Raw genomic sequence first — 14,229 nt, 5'->3', positions numbered from 1 at the left:
TTTGTAGTACATTTGATACCATCACTTTCCCCTTGACAATAAACTGTGAGAAATGTATCCCAGAGACGTATTATAGCACCAGGAAATTAAACTATTAATACATTGTAATGAATACCCAGAAGATAAACGTAATCGAGAAAAGCAATGTACAACTGAAAGCACACCCAGTACACATGACCTAAGTTATATCAGGTTACAGACGCGCAAGATGTTCCCGCTTTAAGACATTGTCGAGTTCAGGACTTTTCCACGACACTAAGGAGAAGTTCCCATGATCTTGTTGACCAGATCCAAATAAATCCACTTCACCACTGCTAGGTCCTAGAAATGAGGAAAAATGGTAACCAAACATTTAGGGCTTTCCGTCTCCATTCCGTTTTTTTTTGCGACCCGTATGCGGAAGCATTAACTTCAAATGGGGCTGCAAAACGGAAATAACTCAGTATGCATTCCATGTCCATAAGGCCATTCCAGAAAAAAACAGAACATGTCCTAATATTGTCCGTATTACAGACGAGGATAGGACTGTTCTATCAGGGGCCTGCCCTTCTGTTCTGCAAAGTGCGGAACACATGGCCGGGATCAGTGTTTTGCCGATCACAAAACACCCAACGGTCGTGTGCATGAGCCCTTGGAAGGTAGATGCAATAGTATGGCATGAGCAAAAGCCTTCCTCATGCCATGAAAGTGCATAAAAATACATTTCATAGGAGTACTCCAGAATGCTTATGGGTCCTTTGATGGCTTTTATACAGGAATTTCGCTCCGCTGTAGTTACTGTACATGCTTGTGTGGGGTCTATAAAGAGGACCTCTCACCTCTCCGGACATGCCTGTTTTAATAGCTTCATGCATTCCCCATGTAATAACAATTCTGGAACGTCTATTCTTATGGCTCTTTGTTGCGCCATTCCCATATTATTTCTACTAGAAGTTACGAATAATTGCTAGCAGTCTGCAGTAAGGGTACAGCGGGGAGGTAACTAGTTGGGGGGGGGGGGGGTGTACCTGTACAGTCTGAAAATGGCAGCACTGATTGGATAGAGTGAGCCTTTGCAGGGACACCCCACCAACTGGTTACCTCCCCTCTGTACCCTTACTGCAGACTGCTAGTAAACAGCAGTGTGTGTGTTGCCGTACAAGCTCCTTACGGGGCCCCACGTACATAGATTTCCTTCCCTAGAAGCAATGGCCCTGATTTATCATTCCTTCACTCCAGAATTCTGGCATCAAAAAGTAGCAAAATAGGGCTTTTGCGATTTTTTGCACTTGCGCAAACGGATGTGGACCCAGAAATACAGGAATCTGAATGAGCCCTAAGAGGACCAAGCAGTAATGCCTACACTAAGGAGTAAGTATGAGCTTAGAGCCCCCATACACATTACTACTGGACGACTCTCACCCAACAGTTGACAGAGTATGGAAGGCTTGTGAAAATAGAATTTTTTCACTCAATCCTTTTGTTCTCCTGGGAGAAAACATACACATGGCCGAACCGAGTGTATACATGTATAAGGGAATTGAGAGAGATGTCGGACGTCCATAGCTACTACCAATTCCAGAAGGACAGGTTGACCCTCTAAGGTGTATGATATGTCCCTACTCTTCCCCGATGGCAGAGGTGAGGGAAAGATGGGTTGAGCACATTGGATTTCAACATGCAGGTTCCCTTGATTTTCAAGGGTTGGAAACCACTGCCAGAAGGATCTGACTACAGCATTCTCCCCACCCACTCTCTACTAAGAACACTGGAGGAACGGTCAGGAAGAATAGCTTCAAGCTTAGATAAGTGTAGCATGTTAAAGGGGTTGTGCAGTGGCTTAATCCTGAGGACAGATCGGTGGAGGTCTAAATCCCGGCACCCCTGCAGATCAACTGTTTGAAGGGGTAGAGGTGCTTGTGTGAGCGCTGGTGCTTCATCAAAATTTATTGAGCTTTGTAGAGGCAGCGCAGGGTAATTAAGACTGCTCGTCCCATTCAAGCAACAATCAGGAACAAACAGTTTGTTCTCGATCAGTGAGCCTTGTGCAGCGGCCCACCCTTAATATTAGGCACTGATATTACATGTACAAGTCATGATTAGGTGGATCGTGAGAACAGGCGGCCATGGTTAGTTCACCTTGTAACCACAGTAGAGGCCCACGCAGTTGGACGCAGGCCCTGGGCTTTCTGCAGACTCGGGTCTATGATGGCACAGTTCTCCATATCTCAACAAGCCGGCAGAGAAGGGAAAACCACTCAAACCACAAGATCCAGGTCCTTTGTTGCAGCATCAAAGTGCAAACATCAAACAGCACGCTGATTTCTCAATTTGGACGCCGCTTGTCAGTAGAGCTAATTGGTTGCAGGAGAACACGGCAAATAGCAGCCCAAATGATGATTAGATGAGCTATAGAATAGGACGCTGTGACGGCCCGCTTCCTCTCTATTGTGTAGCAGATATTTTTAGTGTTCCTGCAGACGGGGCTGTGACATTTCATTATCTAATTACCAGGCTGATTAAAAGAAGCAAAAAATGTACGTCAGGTGGGTGTCAGGTCTAAAAATACAAGAAAAATGGCTTCTAGTTACTGAAAGGACAATACTTTCTCCACCGTTTTGGATTTTGTGATAAAGGGGTGGCCATATGGACTTCATGGAGCAATGGGGTCCCCTGTCCCCCATCCTCCTCTAAGAACCCTAGCAGAGAACCGCTAAGGAAATACTACATTCCTCCTGCAGTGGCAGCTACAAGGGAAACGTCTGGCCCGCCATTGCTTCTCCTGGTAAAGCAGCTTCTGCTGGGGTGGCGAGACCCCGATCTGTGGAGATGAGCGGATAGCCATGAGGCTGTCAGTAGTAAGACGATGAAGCCGTACAAATCAAAGCTGGGAAAATGATCCAAAACGCCATATTGTCCTCTTCAGTCTAGTTGGCAGAAACGCTATTCAGCCATTTCTTACTTACATCCATATCTGGAGAAAGTGGAGTGACAACCAGTAATGTTATTACAGCTCCCGCAATGGTTGTCAGCCATTCCAAATTCCTGAACAGCAAATTTTCCAGGTAATGTCCTGATATATTCCAATTTACCAATCAGCAACTGAGAAAGGCTGGGGGTGACCGCATTTGGTCGCTGTAATGGGGCCATCTTAGTTGTCTTACCCAATCACAGATAAGATAAATAACTAAAGTGCCCGTTACACAAGCAGACAATTGAACAGATTATCGCTAACGAGTGTTACTAGTAATGCTCGTTACTGATGATCTGGCGGTGTAAATGTACTGCCGTTTACCTGATGAACAAGCAAAACGCTTGTTCATCGGTTAATTGTATCTTTTGTGCTGTGTAAACACAATCTGCTGCCAGGAAACAACGAGTCTGTATGGGGAAGAGTGATGGCATTAGTGATCGCTCCTCCCCATACTATGGAGGAGATCGCTGCATGTCAATACACCGGTGTCCTCCACTAGCGATAAGCAGATTGTCAGGAAGGAACGCTTCCTTCCCGACAATCTGCTACATCGTCATGCCGTGTAAAGGGACCTTAAGAAGGAGCCGGCATATGGGGAGGGGACTGCGATATCTCCTGACAACCATGATGCTGCGCTGTGGCAGGTCACCACAAAACGTAGTGCAATCTGCGCTGAGCAGACTGATACACTAAATCTTTTCCCATAAAACTATAACTTGTATTTTGTTCATTTAAAACCCTGCTTAGGAGTCATGTGGGCGGTGCCACTTGCTGCTTATTCTCTATGCTTAGTCATGCAGAGGTAGGAGTTACTCAGTGGGACCACCCTCTTGACTCTTCCTACTGTACCACCCTCATGACTCTTCCTACTGTACCACCCTCTTGACTCTTCCTACTGTACCACCCTCTTGACTCTTCCTACTGTACCACCCTCATGACTCCAAAGCATAGAAAGAGCAAGGATTTAGATGAATAAATGACATGTTTTACTCAGATTTTCTCCATAAATCTATACAAGAGTCTGCTCAGCTCCTCCGGCTCTATAACATGATGCCGCAGCTCAAACACCATGTTCAGCACAACAGGTTCCCTTTTTAGGAGTGCTCTGTAATAATTTATTTCCTAGTAGCTGATTTAGAGGAACACTTAATCTCCAAACGCTCCAAAGCCTGTCTCACTGACAAATATATTACCTTACGCAGCGTGAGGATTACATGCATCTGTCAGCAGATTTGTCCCTATGACACCGGCTGACCTGTTACATGTCATGTGCACTTGGCAGCTGAAGGCATCTGTGTTGGTCCCTATGCTCGTATGTGCCCTAATTGCTGAGAAAAACAATGTTTTAAATATATGCAAATGAGCCTCTAGGAGCCACAGGGGCGTCGCTTTCTCTGCACTTTGATTGACAGGACCAGGTGTTCTGGCATTTTCACTGCCTGGCCCTGTCAAAGTGTAGAGGACGCAGCAGTTGCAAAGAGAACAGAGCCTCTAGGTGTAACTACAAATGCCTCTGATGCTCCTAGAGACTTATTCTCTCTTTAACAGCATTTAGAGATTCGCTTTACTGCAGCCACCTGGGCCACAGATACAATGGTCAGGATGGGAACTCATTGACTTCTTTTTTAGGAGAGTTTTCTAGGCACGTTCTGTGACCTGTGCAAAGCTTGGAAGGGAGTAGATAAACTCTGATATCACCTAATGTAAACAGGGGATCCTGTGTCATCTATATAGAGGTGATATATACCGTATTTTTCTCCCCATAAGATGCCTCCCCCCGCCTTTGGGGGGAAAATGCCCCTGCGGCTTATGGGGCGAATACTAATGAGCTCACTGCAGTTGAGTTCACTGCACAGCCGACAGCAGGAGGAGGAAGATCGCGGGCGGTAAGGAGCAGCGGCGTCCAGGAGCAGGAGAGGTTAGTGTTTTTATTTTATTTTGGGGCTGATCTGATTTGGGGGTGGGGGGGCTGCAATGGGGGTGATGAGAGGGATAAGGACTGAAGTGGGGGCTGATGAGGCATAGTGGTTATTATGGGAGTGATGAGAGGCATAGGGGCTGATATGGGAGATAATGAGAGGCATGGAGGCTGAAGAAAGGCATGGGGCTCTTATCTGAGGTCTGATTGGGGGTCATTTACATTGGGGTCTGAGCTGAGGTCTTATTGGGGTCTTGTTAACATTGGGGGGTCTGATTGGGGCTATCAGCTGAGGTCTGATAAACATTGGGGGTCTGACCTGAGTTGTAATGAAAAATATTTTTTCCTTATTGTCCTCCTCTAAAACCTAGGTGCTTCTTATGGGCTAAAAATACGGAATACGGTATTATATTAAAAAAAAATATATATATTTTTTTTTAACTATAGATATTGATTTAGGGAATTAAAATAACGATCAAAAATTCTCCAAAAACATGTTTAATGTAAAAATATAATTTACAACATAAGTCACATGTTCCCTTTAATAGAGTTGGGCCTATAACAACACTTAGTAAGGGCCTGTGAGATTTTGGACACATTCAAATTTTTCCTTTTTTCACAAGAGGAATTTTATAAACACAATGTCACTCTGCCGTCCTCTTTACCCGACTAAATGCAATGATAGATCTCCCCCATACAGATCAATACCCTCTGCTTCCCCTCAGATTGTATATTATAAAACGGGCTGACTATCTTATACGTTCCTATACAAGTGTATACTACAGAGCCGTCCCATAGAAGTTAATGGGATGGCTTCTTGTAATTACACTGCTCCCGCTGCGATGTGAACAGGTAAAAAATGAAGAGAAGACGATAATCGGTGGGGGTGCCGGCTGTCAGACCACTGCCGATCTGATATTGATTACTTATCCTGAGGATAGATTGGACAACCGCTTTAAGAGGCTTCCTGACAACCCTAGTGCCACTTGTATCCAGGGTAAAAATCTAACCTGATGAGGTTGTTTGTCACATTGAAATCTGTCGCATCTGCCTCCAAAAAAGCCCATCGTCTATGGCCTGCGTCCAATCTTTTAGAGAGATCTAGAGAACAAGTCCTTCTCAGAAGTTTGCATGAGAAATCCTTGAAGTAGTTGCCACATGATTGGGTAGATCCGATCTGGAGTCCAGAAGTCCTATGTGAACTGTAATAGAGTCCAGATTAATCCTAACTTTTATACAGTGTATTTTTCTATTTCTCATTCTCTTGGCGTGATCCATGATGCCATGGTGTATTCAGTATTAGCATGCCAGGCCTGCAGCTGCCCACAAGATTCTCATTTTCTAGCTGGTGTCTTGGCATGTAATGCACGTTTTTCATAGTAATTAAAGGGAACCTGTCATCAACGTTATGCTGTCCTCACTGAGGGCAGCATAAATTAGGTGACAGAAATGCTGATCTCAGCAGTGTGTCACTCATGAGCTAAAAGTAAGTGGTTGCTGAGAACCAGCATCATAATCATTGCAGCTCAGGCCTGGAAAAGAGTCAGATCTACCTGAGAAGAGTCCTGGTTATACATAATCTCCTGCTCTCCCCGTCCATCTGCTGATGATTGGCAGTTCTCTCCTAGAGAGAAAGGGAGGAAACTAGGTAGAAGACTGTCAGCCATCAGCAGGTGGGCAGGAGAGCAGGAATTCATGAATAACCAGGACTCTTCTCAGGCGGCCGGGACTCTTATCCAGAGCCAGTCTGCAATGATTGTGATGTTGGTTCTCGGCAACCACTTACTTTTAACTTATAAATGACAGACCGCTGAAATCAACTCCGGTTACGTTCACACCTGCGTTAGGTGCGGATCCATCTGGTATCTGCACAGACAGATCCGCACCTATAATGCAAACGCTTGTATCTGTTCAGAACGGATCCGTTTGCATTATTCTTTTTAAAAAAAGTCTAAGTCAAAACGGATTGTCCTGACTTACATTGAAAGTCAATGGGGGACGGATCCGTTTTCAACTGCACCATATTGTGTCAGTGAGAACGGATCCATCCCTATTGACTTGCATTGTAAGTCAGGACGGATGCGTTTGGCTCCACATCGTCAGGCGGATATCAAAACGCTGCAAGCATCGTTTTGTTGTCCTCCTCCAGAGCGGAATGGAGGCTGAACGGAGGCAAACTGATGCATTTTGAGCGGATCCTTATCCATTCAGAATGCATTGGGGCTGAACTGATCCGTTTTGAACCGTTTGTGAGACCCCTGAAATAGATCTCACAAACGGAATTCAAAACGCCAGTGTGAAAGTAGCCTCACCTGTCTCTACTCTATTCTGCCGTTAGTATGGGCAGTATACAGTTGATGACAGGTTCCCTTTAAGCATCGTGTGCTGAAAGCTTACACACTTCCCACTTCTCCTTTCTGACACTGACAAGCTGTCATCTGGAGCAATGATTGCTGAAATGTCTGAGAAGAAGGAGCCGCGTTCTTGTAACTGGCAAGTGTTTGGTTTGTGGTTTGCAGTCATATTCAGGATCCTGCCTCTTGATCAGGTTATGAATGATACGCTCCGCCGGACACCATTGTTCATCATCGTGCATCTGATACCTTCTTCCTTTTTACCAGGAAGAAATGTTCCACTTCCTGGAAATATGTCTGCAACCACTTCAGTGGATATAACACGAGTCTGGACTGGAACGTATCCCAGGAGTCGGGTCTTTCTGGGTTATATCCCAGGTGTGTCTGCAATATTGTGACTTCAGTCTTAACCCTTTAAGGCTCAGAGGTTTTTTTTATTTGCGTTTTCGTTTTGCACTCCCTGCCTTCCTAGAGCCATCCCTTTTTTTTTTGTCTGTTCACATAGCCATCTGAGGGCTTGTTTTTTGTGGGACAAGTTGTACTTTCCAACGCCAGCATTTAATATTGCATATGATGTAGTGGGAAGCGGGAAAATAATTCCAAATGGGGTGAAATTGCAAAAAAAAAAAAAAAGGCAATTCCACCATTGTTTTACGTTTTTCTTTTATTTACGACGCTCGATGTGCCATAAAACTGACCGGTTACTTTTATTCTACAGGTCAGTACGAATCCGGCAATACCTTGTATTTATAGTTTTTTTGCGTTTTGATAGTGATAAAAACATTAGTAGGGGGAAAAAATGTTTTATTTTTTTGTCGCCATATTTTGACCCTATAACCTTTTTGTAATTATGTGTACGGAGCTGTATGAGGGCTAATTTTTGGTGGGGCAATCTGAACTTTTCATTGATACCATTATGGGGTGTGTATGACTTTTTGATCACTTTTTATTTAATTTTTTTGTAGAAAATGAAGCGGACGAAAAAGGCGAAATGGCCATTTGGATGCTTTTTTCCGTTTTGCTGTTTGCCATATAGGGAATATATTTTTATACTTTTATACTATGGGCATTTTCGCACAACCCATGAAGTGCATTTTTTTTAGTTCTTTTATTTTTATTTTGGGAAAAGGGGGGTGATTTGAATTTTTTTTATATACTTTTTATAGTTTCCATAGGGAACTATAACATGCAATCATTAGATTGCTATTATCATAGACTCCAATGCACTTGCATTGGAATCTATGATCATTTTACTAGTTTCCTATGGGGCCCTATTACAGGCAAGGGCTCCATAGGTAATACTATGCAGCAGCCTCCTGTCATTCATAAAAGATGGGGGCTGCTGCATACATGCTCCGGCTCCTCCGATCGCCACACGGGGGAGCCAGAGCACATCGAAAGTGCGCACTTTCGGTTTCAGCGCGCTCAGATGCCATGGTCAGGATTGACCAAGGCATCTGAGGGGTTAAATGTGCACGATCGGCATTACTGCCCGTTGCGGACATGAGCCACGGGTGTCTGCTAAAAGAAGCAGGTGGCCACCCGCGGCTATAGTGCCTGCAACGGGCAGGAGTAGGCGCTATCTTTAAACACCCGCCCAGCGCCGTACATGTACGGCGCTGGGCGTGAAGGGGTTAAAGGGCATCTGTCAGCAGAGAGAGCAGAACTAGTAGTAATGACAACTCCCCCGTTGCTCCTAGAGGCTCATTTGCATATATAAAAAACATCTTTCTCAGCAACGCAGACACATATGAACATGGGACCAACACAGACGCCTTCAGCTGCCAAGAGCACATGTAACAGGTCAGCCGGTGTCATAGGTACAACCCTGCTGACAGCTGCACTTCAAGAACAGCTTAGACAAGATGACTGCCCCCAAAATCATAGTTAGGAAACAGAATAAAAATAAATTTAAAAAAAGCTGGAATCAGAAAATAAAATCATTAGAAAAAAAATTATATGTCACTATCTGGTTTTAACTGGCAGAAAAAAAATGTTGGTGACATTTCTTTGATGGTGGAGAAGGGGGGGGGGGGGAGTGATTATTATTTTATGGAAAAACAGCTAATGGCTTTGGCAAAAGAGGACAATCCAAGGATTTACAATATCAGGTAACTATCACTGATTAAAGGTTGCGGCCATGCACATAAGATTAATCGCAGATTTCGGCCATTCCAGCTGACTGTAAAGGCCCACAACTGGCATCACGCACTATCCTATCCTAGCCGTGTACTCAGAGCCAGAAGGAAAGACAAATGATGATGAAACAGGATAAATGATCACAGGCGCCCACAAGGTCCTCATTCACTAGTGGCTTTAGTGCATCAAGACTTGGCATTTTATCAAATGTCCTCCCTGCGGCTGTATCACTGAGATCAATACCAAAAAACCAACAAAGACGTGATGATGAGGATGATGTGCAGTCTGAAGTGATGAAGGCTTTGGTGCTAGTCACTTATACATGAAGGGAACATTTACAAAGAATGTATAAGATGTAATAGGAAGAAAATATCCACATGTGGATAACTATTAAACCAAACACCCGAGTGTTCTCATGTGCGCCTCATTAAAGGCCCTATTACACAGATTTGAGACGAATATATATATATATATATATATATATATATATATATATATATATAGTGTATATGTATATATTAGGGGGCAGGCAGTTTAAATTTGGACTCCTCTGACCAGTTTTCACCATGTAAACCAATACAATGTTCATTGTTTCCATCCTGTATGTATCACTTCCTGTTCATGTATCCAAACAAACCCATGATGCACTTTCACTGCCACAGCTCCAGCACCGCCCCTAACATCCAGCTAGTTTATATATCCTCCCACCCAGCTAGTTACATAGACACGCCCCTAAAAACACCCAGCTAGTTTATAGCTCCTCCCACCAGCTAGTTTATAGCTCCTCCCACCAGCTAGTTACATAGACACTCCCCTATTAGCGCCCAGCTAGTTTATTGATCCTCCCACCAGCTAGTTACATAGACACTAACCCATCACTGACACGCCCAATCACAGGAAATAAGAGCTGCATGGACATGGTCATGTGACCACAGCCCAGAACGGAAGACAGGAACAATAAAGGTAAACTAAATACATTACAAAATTACAGCTACCTTCATAAATAATTATTTTACAATAATACAAACTGGAAAGCCCCTTTAAATCGACCTAAGAGTTTTCTGTTGATATGGCACAGAAAAGAGATTTGGACCATTTAAGAGCTGCTGCCACGTTCTGAAAAATAGTGAAGGTCCAGAATCATGGAATCAATTGTCTATGATCTTCTGATGTGTATACCGATACTGCAAAAAACACCAGAAGAGAATAAGAGACACGCTGTACTGCCCCCTGTCTGCCCCAGGGTGAGCTGGGTGTCCGGTCAGGGAGGCTGTCACTCATCATCGAAAGTGGTTTCCAGCTTCCAGCAGCTATTCCTGACTGTTAGATGTAAGGACTAGTTATCTGCTTATTTTTCTTAAGGGGATGTCCCACGGACCGGCACCTGGATCATGTGGATGCAGACTGCACATGGGGTGCTGTCCGCACTTTTTGCGGAACCGTTGAAATAAATTGGGTTCACATTCCACCCGCAAAAAATGCGGATCAAAAATACGGTCGTGTGAATGAGGCCTTACAGCGTTTCAGCTAGCAATAGTCATTCCAGAACAGATTAATATTGGTATACATATGGTAAAAACATACATCGCAGATAAGGAAACAAGAAAATGGTTATAAGAATTAAAATAATAAGTAAGACCCCGAAAGATACATATTAATGGCATACCAATCACACCACAATAAGGGCTCATGCACACGACTTTTGTTTTTAGGTATTTTTTGTGTTGTCTGCATCCGTTGCTCCGTTCCGTGGCCCCGCAAAAAATAAATAAAAAATTGTATGTATATATATATATATATATATATATATATATATACATACACATATACATACACACACACACACACATACACACACAGAGATAGGAGAATATATATATATATATATATATATATATATATATATATATATATATATATATATATATATATATATATATATATTCTCTTATCTCTATCATGTCCATTTTGCAGACAAGAACAGGCATTTCTGTCATGGGCCACCCGTTCTGTTCTGCAAAATTGCGGAACTCACACGGACAGTATCTGTGCTTTGCAGATCTGCAATTTGCGGACTGCAAAACACGGCGCGGTTGTGTGCATAAGCCTTAATAATGAATAAATAGTAACAAAAATTCCTCCAAAAAGACAAGGAGAGCAGGCAAGGCTACTTTCACACCAGCATTTTCCGCTATTGAGATCCTAAGACATTCATTGTCAATGGGGACAGAACTAAATGAAACATAGTGCACTCCGTTCCGTTTGGTTGCGTCCCCATCATGGGCAGAATAACGCTGCAAGCAGCATTTTTCTGTCCGCAATGTGGTGCGGAGCAAGACAGATATGCCCTGGCACACAATGCAAGTTAATAGGGACGGATTAGTTTTCTCTGACACAACAGAAAACGGATCCGTCCTCCATTGACTTTCAGTGGTGTTCATGACGGATCCGTCTTGGCTATGTTACAGATAATACAACCGGATCCGTTCATGACGGATGCAGGTGGTCGTATTGTCAGTAACGGAGTGAAAGTAGCCTAGGATGCGACAAGGATAAAGCTTCCTGTGGAGTACTGTGCACTAGAGCGGGCTGTACCGTACCTCAGTCTAAGTGCCAGGCGGTCCCCTCGAGACGGAGGTGCACAGTGACCTCAACACCGAGCTGTTACTGCATTTTGTGGGGGCAGAACTTTGCTGAACAAGATTTCCAGGAACCAAAAATAGACGTGAGTCACGGGATGTTTTTTTGGGATCAGAAAAGCTGAATAAGAAAGCGAACAACACACAGTCTAGTCACAGCCGCACATCGGTGACACGGCTCTGCCCTTAATTTAGAATGACAGCGGTCACGAGCCGCTGGTGTGAAACTGACTCACCGGAGGAGAGGAAGCCAGGAGGCATCAGGGCCAGTGATCTGTGAAACTACAACTCTCAGCATGCTTTGCCAGTTTAGAAAAGCTACAGGCTGAAAAGTAATGTCTTAGTAGAACACTATAAGGGGTGCTTACGGCAATAATCTGGGCTCTGGAATAGTTTATGGATGCTTCATGTTGTCGGAGATTGCAGGGTCCGCACCAGAACGGTTCTAGCAGGTGTGTGGTCTTCAAAATGGGTTCCCCCCCCCCCCCATGTTTTTAGCTATGAATTGTAAGGTGTGATGCAATTAGGATGTGTATACAGATGTACAATGGGCAAGTCACATCACACAGGGATGGTACTTCTCATTAAACTGCGTTAATAATGGAAATATTAAAAAAAGAAGTAAAAATTAGAAAAAAGTGTGACAGAATAGATGCTGCAACAAAGCTCCAACCACTAGAGGATGCTGCGGAGCACTTCTTATACTCCAGCCGCATGTATAAAAGATAATACCCACGGGACAGAACTGAATTTCCATTTTTTGTGTGTTGCACTGGGGTCACTCTACGAGGCCGCAGTAGTTACAATAAACCATTTAAAGAATTTAAAAAGGGAACTAACCTTTACCAAACTTTGAAGAAAACAATAGCACGTACAAATACAAGAAACTTTGTTAAATATCTTATCAGATTTTTTTTAATGCCTCTCTCTCCACCTTTCAGCTCCTTCCCTCCCAGTTTCTAAACTAGATTTTACTCATAATTTTCTACTAATTTCATTTTGCAAAACCAAAACTGATTGTCAGCTTACTGAGGGATCAGATTACAGTTGCCCACAGAAATGTATGGAGAGGGGAGGTAAGAGGAGGAGTAAGCTGCACAGTGAGACAGTGGCGAGGCAGAGAGAGCAATACCGCAAGCAGCTTATATGTTATAACTATGCTTCTCTCTAACGCCCTCTATATTGGATGTGAATGAGAGTTAGAAAACAGACTTCTGTGTATTCATCATATGTGAGGTGACATCATGACCGCCTCCACAAACTAGTCCAGGGACAACTACCAGCGGAGGGAAAACCGCCAGGCCTCCTTTACACCATGCTACTCAGCGTGAAACAAGGCACAAAAAATATAACCCCCCCTGCAGGTGATACTCGAAAAATTAGAATATTGTGTAAAGTTCATTTTATTTCAGTAATGCAACATAAAAGGTCATCACATGGTGATGGATCATGTGATCAACCATGTGATGACCGGAGTGACGTCACCACAGGTCCTGTTCCTGCACACAGCAAAGAAGAAGACAGAAGAGATGCCGGCTGCACGATCAAGTGGATTAAGGAGAGTTAAATTATTTTCTATTTTTTCTTAACCCCGCCAGCGCTATTGTACTATGCATTCTGTATTCAGAATGCTATTATTTTCCCTTATAACCAAGTCATAAGAGAAAATAATACAATCTACAGAACACCAATCCCATTTTTCTCATGCGCGTACAAAACGCATTAATGTTTTGCACTCGCGCGGGAAAAATCACGCATGTTCCTGCAACACACCCGCACCTTTTCCCGCAACACCCGTCTGAAAGGGGCCTAATGCAACTCCTTTTAAGTTGCATTACTGAAATAAAAGGACTTTTGCACGATATTCTAATTTTTCGAGTTTCACCTGTATATTAACCCTTTCACTGCCGGTCTATGTACAGTTATCCCTGCACTGCCAGTCTTTATAGTCTTGGTATTTTTTTCAGTTTAATTAACAAAAATAAGAAAATCAAGATTCAAATCAAAAATCGTCCACAGGGTTGAAAAACAAAAACAGATTTTTATTTTTTTGAAAAATCGCCAAGACCTATTTGAAGGTTAGCGTCAGGAAGATCAAGGGTTGCGGCATTGCCAGAATTACTTCTTTCATTGCCACACCTCCTATTTTAGGCCCTTTCCTGTTTTTAGTGCTGAGGCTGCAATCCCAGCGCCACTTAGGGGGTTGTCACACAGCGCAGTTGTGAC

The 14,229-nt window shown here is 43.5% G+C and overlaps 1 protein-coding gene across 5 annotated transcripts in view; it reads right to left on the bottom strand.

The window, feature by feature from the left end:
* The window catches only part of PIK3CB (phosphatidylinositol-4,5-bisphosphate 3-kinase catalytic subunit beta), a 142,505-nt gene that overhangs the window by 63,336 nt on the left and 64,940 nt on the right, over positions 1-14,229 (bottom strand). The gene's annotated exons all lie outside the window — the stretch shown is intronic.

Source organism: Bufo gargarizans, chromosome 4 (assembly GCF_014858855.1).
Source record: "Bufo gargarizans isolate SCDJY-AF-19 chromosome 4, ASM1485885v1, whole genome shotgun sequence".
In the NCBI taxonomy this organism is placed as follows: Eukaryota; Metazoa; Chordata; class Amphibia; order Anura; family Bufonidae; genus Bufo; species Bufo gargarizans.
This window is presented reverse-complemented; position numbering and strand designations above follow the sequence as displayed.